We start from the raw sequence: 16,297 nt of genomic DNA on the forward strand, positions 1-16,297 counted from the left end.
CGACCGCGTTCTCAGGAGGAACAACTTCATCATCATCTGATTCCGAAGACGCAGAAGAATGACCATCATCATCATCATCTAGCGCCTCCGGCAATCCCTCGACATGTTCGCTCATGTCAACGACCGCAGACCAATATCCCGTGTCATACACTTGTTGGCCACCTGTTGGTTCCGTTGGGCCGGCGTCGGGGGCTACAGTTATGGCCATATGTTCGCCACCACTTGGTTCCAATGGGCCGGCGTCGGGGGCTACAGTTATGGCCAACTCGGCCTCACCGGCACCGCTACTGCACTCGGCGACATCACTGGCAGAAATGAACTCCACATAAACCATGGGTTGTCCATACATGGAGTTATTGGGATTGCTTGCAAAACCCATGTACGACGCCCATGCTCTTTCACCAGTAACCCGTCGCAGAACCCAACGATTTCCTCCCTCAACCACGAAAGCCTCCAGGGTCATTTTTTTTCCATTCATCGCTGAACCAAACACCGACCGGATGCACCTTCTAACTGCCGCATACTCTACATTAACCATGTCTTTCACTACAACCGTAGTCATCCCGCACCTAGACACATCCACACCAGAAGGACCCTCACGTACGATGTGCCCATAAAACACTAACAAATTTTCCATAGTACCTAACGAGCAGCCATATTTACATCGTTAGTACATTGTAATAACAACATCCATTACTTATCTTTTTTACATATAACAATTTAACAACATCCATTACATCTACGCATAATAATTTATATTGTATCATTTATCATGACACTACATCTATAAAATAAATAGAAGATGAATTACAATATGTCATTCATACCTCTGGTTTAAATAAGGATATCCTTCCGAATATAATATATCACCAGAATAATATCAGCGAATTCCACCTATTTTCATATGAACAAAAATATTACACACATAATTATTTCCGTGCTAGCAAAAGTCTAAAAATACATACTGCATGCATATATATATATATATATCACGAGTCATATTTCTACGGGGTTGACAAATTATCAAATAAACAAATATATTACACACGCGTCTTGCATGTAATAATACTAATGGAGCTAACATATTATTACATGTTTTTTACAAAAATGCTAGTTACATAGGCATTTTTACGGCTCCTTTCTAAATACCAGTTGCATGCAAACACGAACAAATCATCGGTAATATATGAACATAGTCGACCTATTATCACATGAACACAAATATGAACAAAGTCTCATACCTTGATCTTCAACTTAGTAGTTCATATCGCATGACAAAATAGTTCCATAAAAGTGATAATACGCTCCCTAAGACAAAAGAAAACACATACTTAGAAACTAATCAAACAAAATAAAAACATCATGCATGCAAACACGACCAACACAAATGGAAAGCTCTTACCTTGATCTATCTTTTCTTCAACTACAACGTCTTCAAAATAGTTCTACAAAAGTGATAATACGCTCCCTAAGACAAAAGAAAACACATACTTAGAAACTAATCAAACAAAATAAATACATCATGCATGCAAACACAACCAACAGATATGGAAAGCTCTTACCTTGATATATCTTTTCTTCAACTACAACGTCTTCAAAATCTAACTTTAAACCGTCCTAAACCGCCACATAAACTTTCATACGGAGTAGCTCTTGAGAGAAAGAGAAGAGAGTGAGAAAGAGAAGAGAGTGAGAAATAGAAGAGAGTGACACGGGAGGCAACGGCAGGAGAAGAGAGTGAGAGAGGAGGCAGCGACGCGGTTCGCTTATGAAAAAGAAGTTTTGACTGTTTCGTCGGTGGAGAGCGGGAAAAATTCCCACTGTTTCGTCGGTGCAAGCGGGAAATAAGCCTGGGAATCTGGCCGCGCGGAAATCAGCGCAATCAGCAACAGTGTCGGCCGCGCGGAAACAGTGCCCCGGCCGCCTGCTCCCGAGGCGGCAGGGCCCACCCGGCTTTGTCCGTTACGGACAGGAGGGGCGGGAACGGGATCCCGCGCTGGCCGCCTCAGCCGGTGGCGGCGGGCCCCAGCCACCTGGCTCGGTGGCGGCAGGCCCCACGGCCGCCTCGCGTGGTGGCGGCACGTGCCACGTGCCACCTGACGCGCCTGCCGCCACCCGGGGTGGGGGTCCTTTCGCGCCTTTTCACTCGCAGGTGGTCTATTTTGGCAATCTCATTCGATAGGGGGTCCTTTTGGACAAAAAATCTGAAAAGTGTACATATAGACATTTTAGGACAAATTATGAAGTGAAGTAAAAAATGCATTGAAAGTGTTGGAGCATATATCTCCATATGTGGTTTTGGTACTTGATGACAATTCCTAGGGACTAATGGTTGCCTTAAGTTACATTTATAGGATTTGTCCATAGGCACTTCTTGAAGTCCATCTGTTGGGTTCAAGGAGTTTATATGATGACCAAGATGGTATTCAAGGTATTATCCAAAGAATGGTCATAGAGACACATGGTTGATCATGATCTCAGACAAAGAGTAAATCAAGATGATCAACAGGTTCAAGGAGTTTATATGATGACCAAGATGGTATTCAAGGTATTATCCAAAGAATGGTCATAGAGACACATGGTTGATCAAGATCTCAGACAAAGAGTAAATCAAGATGATCAACACACAAAGCGTACAAGATGTACCGAGAGGGATCAAGTGATCCCATGGTATGGTAAGCATTGTCCATTACGTGTTTGTGTGCTAACCCATGGTCTTCGTGAGAGTTCTATGTGGGGGTTAGGTGTGTTTACATGGGCTTGCGTCAAAGGGAAGATCTCATACAACCCATGGAGTATGACGTCAAGTTGTGATCATCATCAATGGTTGATCAAGATCTCAGACAAAGAGTAAATCAAGATGATCAACACACAAAGCGTACAAGATGTACCGAGAGGGATCAAGTGATCCCATGGTATGGTAAGCATTGTCCATTACGTGTTTGTGTACTAACCCATGGTCTTCGTGAGAGTTCTATGTGGGGGTTAGGTGTGTTTCCATGGGCTTGCGTCAAAGGGAAGATCTCATACAACCCATGGAGTATGACGTCAAGTTGTGATCGTCATCAAGATTGCGATGTGCAAGTTCAAGTGGATCAGCATGAAGATAGCATGCTTGGAGCTTGCCGTCCATTGTGGTGGCAATGGACTTGTGAAGATATGCTGAAGAGTGGCTCACCCATAGTGAGTATGGGGGAGCAATCAACTAGTCTTCATCAAGCCAACACAATCAAGAAAGGTGGTCCATCTTGAGGAAGCCAAGATCATCATCATCTAGCTCAAGAGGACGAGGTGCAAGGTATAGGTTTGCCCTTGATAGGTTTTCTGGTTAGGATAGATTGCTGTTCTATCAAGGGGGGCTCTCAAGTGACTAGCTGGATCGTATCGTTCATTGAGAGCTCAAACCATTTGCATCCTTGCATCATACTTCTTGGTTCTTGTTTGGTGTTTCTCTTTGTGAGTTTTAGAGCTTATGGTCATCTTCGTGACAAGCTCGAGTTCATCGAAAACGGAGTCCATATGCATCTACTATGATGTTTTCGATGTTGGAGTTTTTGCCGGTTCTTCATTCATAGAGATCTCACATCTCTATATCTTTGGCATTTTCATAACCGCATGGTCTTAAGATTTCCATGCGCTGTTTGGATAGCCCTTGTCGTCCTGAATCCAACAAGCTTGGGTTTGCTCGATTCGGAGCTCGTATGCGAAAGTTATGGCTGTTTCAGTGGCGAGCGGTAGTACCGCTGGTCCTAGCGGTAGTACCGCTGGACCTAGCGGTAGTACCGCTAGAGTTGGCGGTAGTACCGCTGGCTCGCGGTAGTACCGCGCCTGGTCAGCGGTAGTACCGCTCCAGGAGCTTAGTACCGCCTGCCTAGCGGTTGTTCGTGGACGGACCTTTTTGCGAAGACTTTCTTGGCGGTGGTAGTGCCTTTGCACTACCAGGGGCCCAGCGGTAGTACCGCTAGCTCGCGGTAGTACCGCTGCAGCCAGTGGTAGTACCGCTGGAGCTCGGGCAGAGAGTGGGGGTAACGGTCTGATTCTTTCCCCCACTATATAAAGGGGGTCTTCTTCCCCCTTGGCCTTATCCATCCGTTGAGCTCTTGTTCTATCTCCATTGTTGACATTCTTAGAGCTTGATTACTCTCTATCCCTCCAATGATTCTTGCTTGTTCTTGAGGGAAAAGAGAAAGGAGATCTAGATCCACATCTACACCAATCACTTTCTCCTCTATGTGAGGGGAACCCCTTGGATCTTGATCTTGGAGTTCTTTGTGAGTTCCTTGTTCTTCCTCTCATATTTCTCCATAGCTTTTGTTGTTGTGGAGGGATTTGAGTGTGAGGGACTTGACCACTTCGTGTGTTCTTGCCATTGCATTAGTTGCATCGGTTTGAGTTCTCCACGGTGATACGTGGAAGTGAGAAGTTGAGAAGTTACTACCTTTGGTACTTAGTACCCTTGATATTGTTCTTCGTGGATGCTTTGACGTCCTAGAAGCTTGGTGGTGTCTCGGAGCTCAATCAGTGTGGTGTGAAGCTCCGGGAAGCGTCGGGGTCTCCAATTAGGTTGTGGAGATTGCCCCGAGCAATTTGTACGGGTACCGGTAACCGCCCCAAGGGTTGCCACGTGTACGGGTTCGGTGACCGCCCCCAAGGGTTGCCATTTGTACGGGTTCGGTGACCGCCCTCAAGGGTCCCTTAGTGGAATCACGGCATCTTGCATTGTGCGAGGGCGTGAGGAGATTACGGTGGCCTTAGTGGCATCTTGGGGAGCATTGTGCCTCCACACCGCTCTAACGGAGATTAGCATCCGCAAGGGTGTGAACTTCGGGATGCATCATCGTCTCCCCGTGCCTCGGTTATCTCTTACCCGAACCCTTTACTTATGCACTTTACTTTGTGATAGACATATTCTTTATTGTAATATATCTTGCTATCACTTAGTTGTTTATCTTGCTTAGCATAAGTTGTTGGTGCACATAGGTGAGCCTAGTTGTTTGTAGGTTTTGTGCTTGACATATTAAACGATTAGTTTTATTCCGCATTTGTTCAAGCCTAAACCTTAACTATTTTAAAGCACCTATTCACCCCTCCCTCTAGGCGACATCCACGTCCTTTTCAGAAAGGTGCAAGCCACCATCTCTCTCCTCTTTAGTTACTCAACCCCCAATGAGGTAAGTGCATGTAGAAATTAAGAGACAATGTGTAGAATGTTATTAGCCTTGATTATCGTGTGGTGAGAAAGAAGCATTTTTTCTACTTTAAAGTGCATTGAGAAGATAAAAAGTACATTATTTTATGGATAAAATTTGAAGCCAAACATATACTCTTTATCACACGGAGGGAGTACGCTGGTATCATATGCATAATACTACTATATGATACTCCCTAATATGAATAGCCTCATGGAAGTGATCGAGAATGACCTCACTTATTCTTTTGGGTTTGGCCATAACTAAGCATTGAGCATCGCCGTAGGCGCTTCCGACGCGGTCACCTTGTACTGGGCGGCGATCGATGGAGGCTGGCACATCCAGAACTGTCGGGCGCCCACTCACTTTAATCGAGAGAGAAAAAGCTCTCGCGTCGGGGAGCCCAGATGGATAGGCCTAGCCGTGCGGAAGGCATCGACGTGTTATTCTGTTTCTTTTTTCTGTTTTTTTGTTCTTGTTTTTTGCTTTATTTTTCTATACCTACTAATAAAGCACGGATAACTTCTACCCTTCCGTCGATGTCATTTTCGCAAAAAAAGACTTCTTTATTTCTTTGAAATCAACCCGCGGTCCTTTCTAAGTTAAAAAAACGTTTTTTTTTATAAAAACCCCATGCATTACTAAGCACCCAGACACCCCGCACGCCCCTGCTTCCCGATCCCCACTTTCACCCCAGCGCGCCGCACGCCCCTGCCTCCCAGTCTCCACCTTCACCTCCAGCGCACCGCCACCTCCTGCCACGCCCAACCTCCCTCATCAAGCGCCACCGGCCCGCCCCCGCGTCACCACGCACTCCTACCGCCATCCCCGTTGGCACGGATCCAAATAAGTAGCATGTGTGATAAGCCCAACTCGGTCGTCTTACTCCTGATGGCAGGGGACACAGGAGGCGGCGGATTCGGCTACTCCGGCATGGATGCGACTGTGGCGGGCGTAATCGAGGCAGAGGAGCATGAGGTCGACAGTGTGGTGGTCGGAGGCGGTGAGCTCCAATGCGGGGGGTGGGCGGGTGGCTGCGATTGTTGTTCCATGGCGACTCCCTGAAGAAAACATGTGAGACGGATTAGATGCAGAGAGAGAGAGAGAGAGAGAGAGAGAGAGAGAGGAGACACACGGTAGCTGGCTGATCCTGTCGAGCTGCTCCATCAAGAAGGCGAGGAGGCAACGGACGACGGAGCGAAGGCGCTAGGCGGCGGTGACGAAGCTCCACGTCCGTCGTCGGGCCGGCGTGCTCGATCTGCGGAGCAGAGGACACGATGACGACGTTGGTTAATAGAAGAATGAGGGAGAGGAAGAGAGGGAGGAGGAGGAAGGCGGGTGGCGCACAGATCGAAAAGACGAGGCGCTCGGGCATGAGAGGAAGTGCTCGGCGCCTACGAAGCACCGATACGACGATACGGGTACGGCGATACGGGATACGGCAATTTCTAAAAACAGCAATTCGGCGATACGGCAAGCATATATAAATAATGATAAAATAACATGCAATAAAAACTAACATAATAAATGTATGAGATGATAACAAAATACCGACCCACTGGTTGCCTAATTACTTTCATACCTTATTGTTTCTCATTTTAAAATCTCACTATCGTCAATGAATAATATGACCAATCGGTCATAGAGTGTCACAGTACGATTTAGACTGTAATATCTATTAACAGGACAATATAAAATTAATAAATCTTTTAAAATTTAAAACTTGAGATTGTCAAATGACAAACATATATAAAGAGCAACTTTGGATTGCACGAGTGGGCCAAATAATGAATTGCACAAGTAACATTCTTAACAAAGCACTTTTATCCAACTAGTGCATTAGTACAGTCCACGTGCACTACCTATATGAACAGATCAACGATACATCAAGACATGGACAATACACAACGGCGATACTTTGAGGATACGCGTATCGCCATTTCTTTTAAATTGAAAATGACGATACTTCGGGGATACTCGTATCGAAGGCGTATCTGAAGTATCGGAGTATCGGATGAAGTACTGAACGACGATATACAAATTTCTAAAGTTTCGGTGCTTCTTAGCTCGGCGCTGGCTGCCCCGCTCTGCTGCAGAGAAAGCTAGAGCAAGGAAGAAGCTTGCGATGATTTTTTTAGAGAATGGGATAAGCTTTGAAGCATGGTCAACGATGAAGCATACACGTGATACATGTACGAGGCGGTCGGCTGTGACTACAAGTACAATGAGGCGTATGGGGTGTGTGGCAGCGTTGTTGGTTTACTCGAGACAGAGAAAATATAAAAAATAAATCTGTTACAGGAATTTTGGAATTCGATAACAGGACGAGATGTGTGTGTGGTTCTCGACTCTCAAAGTGTGCGTCTTTTTTTTAAGAAAGAGCCTATCTGATTTCTATACCAAATGATTGTGTTTGATCTTAAATAGTTCAAAAAGCAAGAAAGAGAATGGACTATAATCTTGAAAACCAAACAACCAATATTCTCTAAAAATATCAACATAGTAAAAACCTGCTTGAATTCAAATATTAAAGGACATATATATAAAAAAATCCCACTTCAATGCACCACTACTCTTCCATCCGATGATAATGTGAAGCGCCGTCAAAGTACATGAATGTGACTTCATAATAAAATAATAATTATCAACGCCAAAACTCCTACCACCAATGATGAGATGATGATGTTGTGAACATTAAAAGTGCCAACATGAATGATCCACTAGAAAACTATAATATATTGTTTACATTAAATTGTTGCATGCAAAAATTAAAAGGAAAAGCTTTTTTTAGAAACACAGTACAAATACATATATAATATATTTTCTTGCATTTGTGCACAAAATTTGAAAATCAAATGATGATGCGTAAACATAATGTGATCATCATCATTGGAGATTATGGAAAAAAAATTTGTTGCAACGCACAGGCCCTTTTACTAGTATATTTTAAAATATTTTTCATGCACCTATTGCTTTTGGTGGTACGTCATTTAAGTTGCCCAAAAATTGTAAAATTTTACCCACCAATGTCAACGGTTCACACAAAATAATTTCCTGACAGGGCCGCCCATGTTGGGACCTCCTATATTGCGTTCTGGGCGCGGGGAGAAAATGCAGCACGCCCATTCGGCCCGGCCCATGTACCGGGGTTTAAATTTTTTAAATTCCACTTTTATTTTTCTTTATCTGTTCCATTTTCGTTTTTGCACAATTTAAATATTTTTGGGCTTTCAAAAAGATCGTAAAATAATAAGAAAAATTGATAATTTAGAATTAAATGTTTAGTAAACAAAATATATTCGTGGATGATGAAAATACTCTTGATTTTGTAATAAAATTATTACTTATTAAAAAATGTTTACGAATGTTAATGAGAGTGAACAAAATTTTGTGTGTTAAGAATGTTAATGAAAGTGAACAAAATTTTGCAAATCCAAAACATGTTCACGAATGCAAATATATTCTAAAAATTAAAATATGTGCACGACTTACGAAATAGTTTACTAATTCATGAAATATTCACTAATTAAAAGAAAGATCATGCATTTCAAAAAATATTCATTAAATCCAAAAATGTTTGTCAAAACAAAACAATGTTTTCCAAATTAATAATTATACAGCCAAATTTCTAAAAGATGTTGTCCATTCTAGAAATGTTTGTTAATTCAGGAAAATGTGTACAAAGTATTCAGAAATTTTAAAAAATATTTGCAAATAGCATAAATATTCATGAATTAAAAAACTGTTTTTATTCTAAAGAAATGAAAATTTCTAATGGTATTTTGTTCACGATTTCAAATATGTGCACGATTATAAAATCAATGATTTCATGAAATTGCGAGTGATAGTGTATCTCAGTGATGCAGGAAAATATGATCATGGCCATCGAAAATTCTCATTTCTTTTCTCCCGTTACAATGGACAAACCCTTTTCCAAGTATATATACATTAAAGAAACACTCTGCAAAAACACTTTATAAAAATATTGAATAAGTATTTAAAAATGTTGAATAAGTATTAACAAAATGTTGAATAAGAATTTTAAATTTTTTGAACAAGTATTTAAAAATGTTGAAGAAGTATTAAAAATGTTGAACATGTATTTCTAAAATGTTAAATAAGTATTTAAATATGTTCAAGAAATATGCAAAAATGTTGAACAAGTATTTGAAAATGTTGTATAAGTATTAAAAATGTTGAATGGGTATTTCAAAATATGGAATAATTACTAAAAATTATTGAAAGAGTTTATGAAAAATGTTGAACAAGTATTTGAAAAATGTTAAATAAATATTAAAGAACATCGAAATAGTATTTGAAAATGTTAAAAATATTAAATAATGTTAAAAATCATTTGTAAAATGTCAAATAAGTTTAAAAAATCAAAAAGTATTAGGAAAATATCGAAGAAGCGTTTGAACAATGGTGAATGTGTATGAAAAAATGTTGGTCACTCATTAAAAAAATGTTTTTGACAATATATGAAAATGTAGAGTGAAAAGATAACATAAGAAAGACCAAAAGAAAAGCAAAAATGGAGAATAAAAAAAGAAAACCAAACAAAAAGGGAGAAGAAGAAAGGAAACCAAACAAAAAATGGAGAAGAGGAAAAGAAATCCAACTAAAAAAATTAGGAAAAATCAGTAAAAAAACTGAAGAAAAAATGGAGAAGAATTAGTGCAACTGCGTCACGTTTGGCCTTAAGCTTCTTGGCCCTACTATCATGTCATGAACCAAAGGCAAGCGGAGTGGCGACGTTGTTCCAAAAGAGGAGACTATGGTTCAAATCTGGCGCGCTCCATATTCTCTTCTCTTTTTTCCCTTTATAGTGGGTGTGCTGAAAATGTTTGTGTATCTAGTGCCACCCTTGGTTGGTTTTGGAGTATTGAAGACTAGCATGGCTGAGGGACTAATGTGTTTCTGAGAGTTCATAGAATAACGCAGATACAAGTCCCTAGAAAATTGCTTTAACTGTCAAAGATGACCCCTAAAAGTGTCCAAAGACGTTGAAGACGGTTGAATATAATGGTGGTGCGCAAAGATATACGCATGAAGATAATGAAACGCGAAGACGAAGTCTTTTGGTAGTTTTGTTTCTTTTTCCTGAGTCGTAGGTATCACCATACTGTAAAGTGATGTCTAAGTGATCTAGGTCACAGATTGACGTGATGCTCAACCCAAATCACCTATGTCTTTAAGACTTCAAGCGAAGACAATGATATAAAATCTCGTCCAGAGTTGGTTGATTCAGCTTTCCTTGTTGCCCAAGTAAAGTTGTCGCGTGTGTTTGAAATCTGACCATCATGACACGTGTCAGTTGGACATTGACCCACGATCATTTCGTTCCTATCATGTCGGGTTGCGTGTTGGTCGTAAATAGCCCACCCCCTCCATCATTAGTTGGCGACTCCTCAGAGCTATTATAAGGCTTCTCTCGTTTTAGAGCAACCCACCTCGAATACGTAAAGGGAGCTATGCTACGAGAATAAACCCAAACACCTAGAGTCACATTGTTTGAGCATCACTGAAGTCATTCTGTTCTCAAAGAACCGAAGACTTATTACACTTGAAGACTATGATCTTCGAGATGGTTAAGTATCATGGTCTAAAGCATCCAAGAGCCATTATGGATTGTCGGGTGACCAAGTTTGTAAAAGTTTCGGGAGTCTACCTTGAAGACTTACCAGAGTGATTGAACGAGGTCTAAGTGACCTTGGCTCAAGGGGAATAAGGTGAAGACAAGGTCTTCAGAGTTAAATCACAGCCTCCCCAACCAGACGTACAGTTGTCATAACAACTAGAACTGGTCCAACAAATCATGTGTCCGTCAAGTAAATCGTTCTACCTTTCCACTCCTTTAAATATTGTTTTGTATTGTGAAGACAGTGCTGCTTGTTCTTGTTGGAAATATGTTCTATAGGCAATAATAAAATGGTTATTATCACATTTTCTTGTTCATGATAATCGTCTATTGTTCATGCTATAATTGTATTAACACGAAACAGTAATCCATGTGTGAATAAATAGATCACAATGTGTCCCTAGCAAGCCTCTAGTTGGCTAGATCGTTAGTCAATAGATGATCATGGTTTCCTGATCATGGGCATTAGATGTCATTGATAACGGGATCACATCATTGAGAGAATGATGTGATGGACAAGACCCAATCCTAAGCGTAGCACTAGATCGTATTGTTCATATGCTAAAGCTTTTCTAATGTTAAGTGTCTTTTCCTTCGACCGTGAGATTGTGCAACTCCCGGATACCGTAGGAGTGCTTTGGGTGTATCAAACTTCACAACGTAACTGGGTGACTATAAAGGTGCACTACGGGTACCTCTGAAAGTGTTTGTTGGGTTGGTACGAATCGAGATCGGGATTTGTCACTCCGTGTGACAGAGAGGTATCTCTGGGCCCACTCGGTAGAACATCATCATGAGCTCAATGTGACTAAGGAGTTAGTCACACGATGACGTGCTACGCAACGAGTAAAGAGACTTACCGGTAACGAGATTGAACAAGGTATAGGTATACCGACGATCGAATCTCGGGCAAGTTCTATAACGACAAACAAAGGGAATTGTATACGGGATTGATTGAATCCTTGACATCGTAGTTCATCCAATGAGATCATCGTGGATCAAGTGGGAGCCACCATGGGTATCCATACCCCGCTGATGGTTATTGGCCAGAGAGGTGTCTCGATCATGTCTACCTGTCTCCTGAACCCGTAGGGTCTACACACTTCAGGTTCGATGACGCTAGGGTTATAGGGAATTGTTATACGAGGTTATCGAAAGTTGTTTGGCGTCTCGGATGAGATCCCGGACGTCACGAGGAGCTCCGGAATGGTCCGGAGGTAAAAAATTATATATAGGACGGATGGTTTCGGACACCGGAAGTGTTTCGGGCGTCACCGGTAACGTACCGGGACCACCGGGACCACCGGAGGTGGCCCCGGGGGTCCACCGGAAGGGGGAAACGACCCCGGGAGGCTAGATGGGCCAAGTGCGGGAGGGAACCAGCCCCTAGGTGGGTTGGTGCGCCCCCCACACTCAGCCCAAGGCGCAGGAGGTGGAGAGGGGGGGAAACCCTAGGCGCTGGTGGGCCTAAGGCCCACCTAGGGGTGCGCCACCCCTCCCCCTTGCCCTGGATGCCGCACCTCCCATCTAGGGGGGCTTCCACACCACCTAGGGTGGGAACCCTAGGGGTGGCACCCCCTCCCCTCCTCCTATATATAGTGGGCACTTTTGGGCTTTTGGAAGCACAATTTTCCCTCTCCCTCGGCGCAACCCTGCTCTTCTTTCTCCTCCTCTCTGTCGGTGCTTGGCGAAGCCCTGCCGGGAGACCTCGTCTCTCCATCGACACCATGCCGTCGTGCTGCAGGAGATCTTCCCCAACCTCTCCCTCCTCCTTGCTGATCAAGGTGCGGGAGACGTCACCGGGCTGCACGTGTGTTGAACGCGGAGGTGCCATAGTTCGACACTAGATCGGAATCACACCGCGATCTGAATCGCCGCGAGTACGACTCCATCAACCGTGTTCTAGTAACGCTTCCGCTTAGCGATCTTTAAAGGTATGAAGGTGCACTCACCCCTCTCTCGTTGCTGGTCTCTCCATAGGAAGATCTGAATATGCGTAGGAAATGTTTTGAATTTATGCTACGTTACCCTACAGTGGCATCCGAGCTAGGTTTTCTATACGTAGATTCTATGGACGAGTAGAACACAAAAGGTTGTGGGCGATGATTTGTCAATTGCTTGCCGCTACTAGTCTTATTCTTTACCGACGGTATTGTGGGATTAAGCGGCCCAGACCAACATTACATGTACGCTTACGTGAGACTGGTTCCACCGACAGACATGCACACCGTGCATAAAGGTGGCTAGCGGGTGTCTGTCTTTCCTACTCTAATCGGATTGGATTTGATGAAAAGGGTCCTTATGAAGGGTAAATAGCTTTGGCATATCATCGTTGTGGCTGTCACGTAGGTAAGAAACCGTTCTTGCTAGAAACCCAAATCAGCCACGTAAAACTTGCAACAACAATTAGAGGACGTCTAACTTGTTTTTGCAGGGTTTGACATGTGATGTGATATGGCCAAAGTTGTGATGTTTCATGTATGATGTATGAGATGATCATGTTATTGTAATAGGTTTCACGACTTGCATGTCGATGAGTATGACAACCGGCACGAGCCATAGGAGTTGTCTTAATTTATTGTATGAGATGCAACGCCATGTGCTTACTACTTTTACTTCATTGCTAACGGTTAGTTGTAGTAGTAGTGATAGTAGTAGTTGGCGTGACGACTTCACGGAGACACGATGATGGAGATCATGATGATGGAGATCATGGTGTCACGCCGGTGACAATGATGATCATGCGATGCCTGAAGATGGAGATCGAAAGAGCAAAGATGATAATGGCCATATCATGTCACTATATGATTGCATTGTGATGTTTATCATGTTTTTCATATTATTACTTAGAACGACGGTAGCATAATAAGATGATCCCTCTTAAAATTTTGAGAACGTATTCCCCTAAGTGTGCACCGTTGCAAAGGATCGTTGTCTCGAAGCACGACGTGATGATCGGGTGTGATAGATTCTAACGTTCACATTCAACGGGTGTAAGCCAGATTTACACACGCGAAACACCTAGGTTGACTCGACGAGCTTAGCATGTACAGACATGACCTCGAATACAAGATACCGAAAGGTCGAACATGAGTCGTATGGTTGAATACGATCAACATGAAGTTGCTCACCATGATGACTAGTCCATCTCACATGATGATCGGACACGGGTTAGTCAACATGGATCATGTATCACTTAGATGACTAGAGGGATGTCGATTTAAGTGGGAGTTCATACTTAATTTGATTAAATGAACTTAATTATCTTGAACTTAGTCTAAAAGTTGTCTTTATAAATATTGTAGATGGCCAACGTCAACCTCAATTTCAACGCATTCCTAGAGAAAAACAAGCTGAAAGATGATGATAGCAACTATGCGGACTGGGTTCGCAACTTGAAGCTCATCCTTGAAGCAGCTAAAAAGGATTATGTCCTTGATGCGCCGCTAGGTGACCCTCCCGCTCCCGCAACAGCCCAGGACATTCTGAACGTCTGGCAAACGCGGAGTGATGACTACTCTCTGGTTAGGTGTGGCATGTTATACAGTTTAGAAACGGGGCTCCAAAGGCGTTTTGAGCAACACGGTGCATATCTGATGTTCCAAGAGTTGAAGCTAGTTTTTCAAGCTCATGCCCGTGCCGAGAGATATGAATTCTCCGACAAGTTCTTTAGCTGTAGGATGGAGGAGAACAGTTCTGTCAGTGAGCACATACTCAAAATGTCTGGGTTACACGATCGTCTGACTTCACTTGGAGTCAAACTTCCGGATGATGCTATAATTGACAGAATCCTCCAGTCTCTCCCACCAAGCTACAAAGGTTTTGTGCTGAACTACAACATGCAAGGGATGGAGAATACCATTCCCGAGTTGTACTCGATGCTCAAGTCTGCAGAAGTAGAAATCAAGAAAGAGCATCAAGTGTTGATGGTCAACAAGACCACTAGTTTCAAGAAGGGCAAGGGTAAGAAGAACTTCAAGAAAGACGGCAAAGCCGTTGCCGCGCCCGGTAAGCCAGATGCCGGGAAGAAGAAAAAGAATGGATCCAAGCCTGAGACTGAGTGCTTCTATTGCAAGGGAAAGGGTCACTGGAAGCGGAACTGCCCCCAAATACTTAGCGGACAAGAAGGCCGGCAACGTTAAAGGTATATGTGATATACATGTTATTGATGTGTACCTTACCAGCGCTCGTAGTAGCTCCTGGGTATTTGATACCGGTGTTGTTGCTCACATTTGCAACTCAAAGCAGGAACTGCGGAATAAGCAGAGACTGGCCAAGGACGAGGTGATGATGCGCGTCGGGAATGGCTCCAAGGTCGATGTGATCACCGTCGGCACGCTACCTCTACATCTACCGTCGGGATTAGTTTTAAACCTTAATAATTGTTATTTAGTACCAGCTTTGAGCATGAATATTGTATCAGGGTCTTGCTTAATGCGAGACGGCTACTCATTTAAGTCAGAGAATAATGGTTGTTCTATTTATATGAGTGATATGTTTTATGGTCATGCTCCGCTGGTGAATGGTTTATTCTTGATGAATCTCGATCGTGATGTTACGCATATTCATAGTGTGAGTACCAAAAGATGTAAAGTTGATAATGATAGTCCCACATACTTGTGGCACTGCCGCCTTGGTCATATCGGCGTTAAGCGCATGAAGAAGCTCCATACTGATGGACTATTGGAGTCTCTTAACTTTGAATCATTTGACACATGCGAACCGTGCCTCATGGGCAAGATGACTAAGACTCCATTCTCAGGAATAATGAAGAGAGCAACTGACTTATTGGAAATAATACATACTGATGTGTGTCGTCCAATGAACGTTGAAGCTCGCGGTGGCTATCGTTATGTTCTCACTCTCACCGATGATTTGAGTAGGTATGGGTATATCTACTTGATGAAGCACAAATCTGAGACATTTGAAAAGTTCAAGGAATTTTAGAGTCAGGTCGAGAATCAACGTGACAGAAAAATTAAGTGTCTACGATCTGATCGTGGAGGAGAATATTTGAGTCACGAGTTTGGCACACACCTAAGGAAGTGTGGAATCGTTTCACAACTGACGCCGCCTGGCACACCGCAACGCAACGGAGTGTCTGAACGTCGTAATCGCACTTTAGTAGATATGGTACGATCTATGATGTCTCTTACCGACTTACCGCTGTCATTTTGGGGATACGCATTGGAAACTGCAGCATTCACTTTAAATTGGGCACCATCTAAATCCATTGAGACAACACCGTATGAACTATGGTTTGGCAAGAAACCTAAGTTGTCGTTTCTTAAAGTTTGGGGCTGCGATGCTTATGTGAAGAAACTTCAACCGGAAAAGCTCGAACCCAAAGCGGAGAAATGCGTATTCATAGGATACCCTAAGGAAACTATTGGGTATAACTTCTATCTTAGATCCGAAGGTAAAACCTTTGTTGCCAAGAACGGATCCTTTCTAGAGAAAGAGTTTC

At 43.0% G+C, this 16,297-nt stretch overlaps 1 long non-coding RNA gene across 1 annotated transcript; it reads right to left on the reverse strand.

The window, feature by feature from the left end:
• Nucleotides 1-599: 599 nt before the first annotated feature.
• On the reverse strand, nucleotides 600-1,284 carry LOC123399578. The gene is made up of 3 exons (XR_006610398.1): nucleotides 1,242-1,284; nucleotides 828-894; nucleotides 600-642 (listed from the first exon to the last, which is right to left on the reverse strand). It is a non-coding gene; the product is annotated as an uncharacterized LOC123399578 (long non-coding RNA).
• Between the last annotated feature and the right edge of the window lie 15,013 nt (nucleotides 1,285-16,297).

The sequence above is a fragment of the Hordeum vulgare genome, chromosome 5H (genome assembly GCF_904849725.1).
Source record: "Hordeum vulgare subsp. vulgare chromosome 5H, MorexV3_pseudomolecules_assembly, whole genome shotgun sequence".
NCBI classification, from domain to species: Eukaryota; Viridiplantae; Streptophyta; class Magnoliopsida; order Poales; family Poaceae; genus Hordeum; species Hordeum vulgare.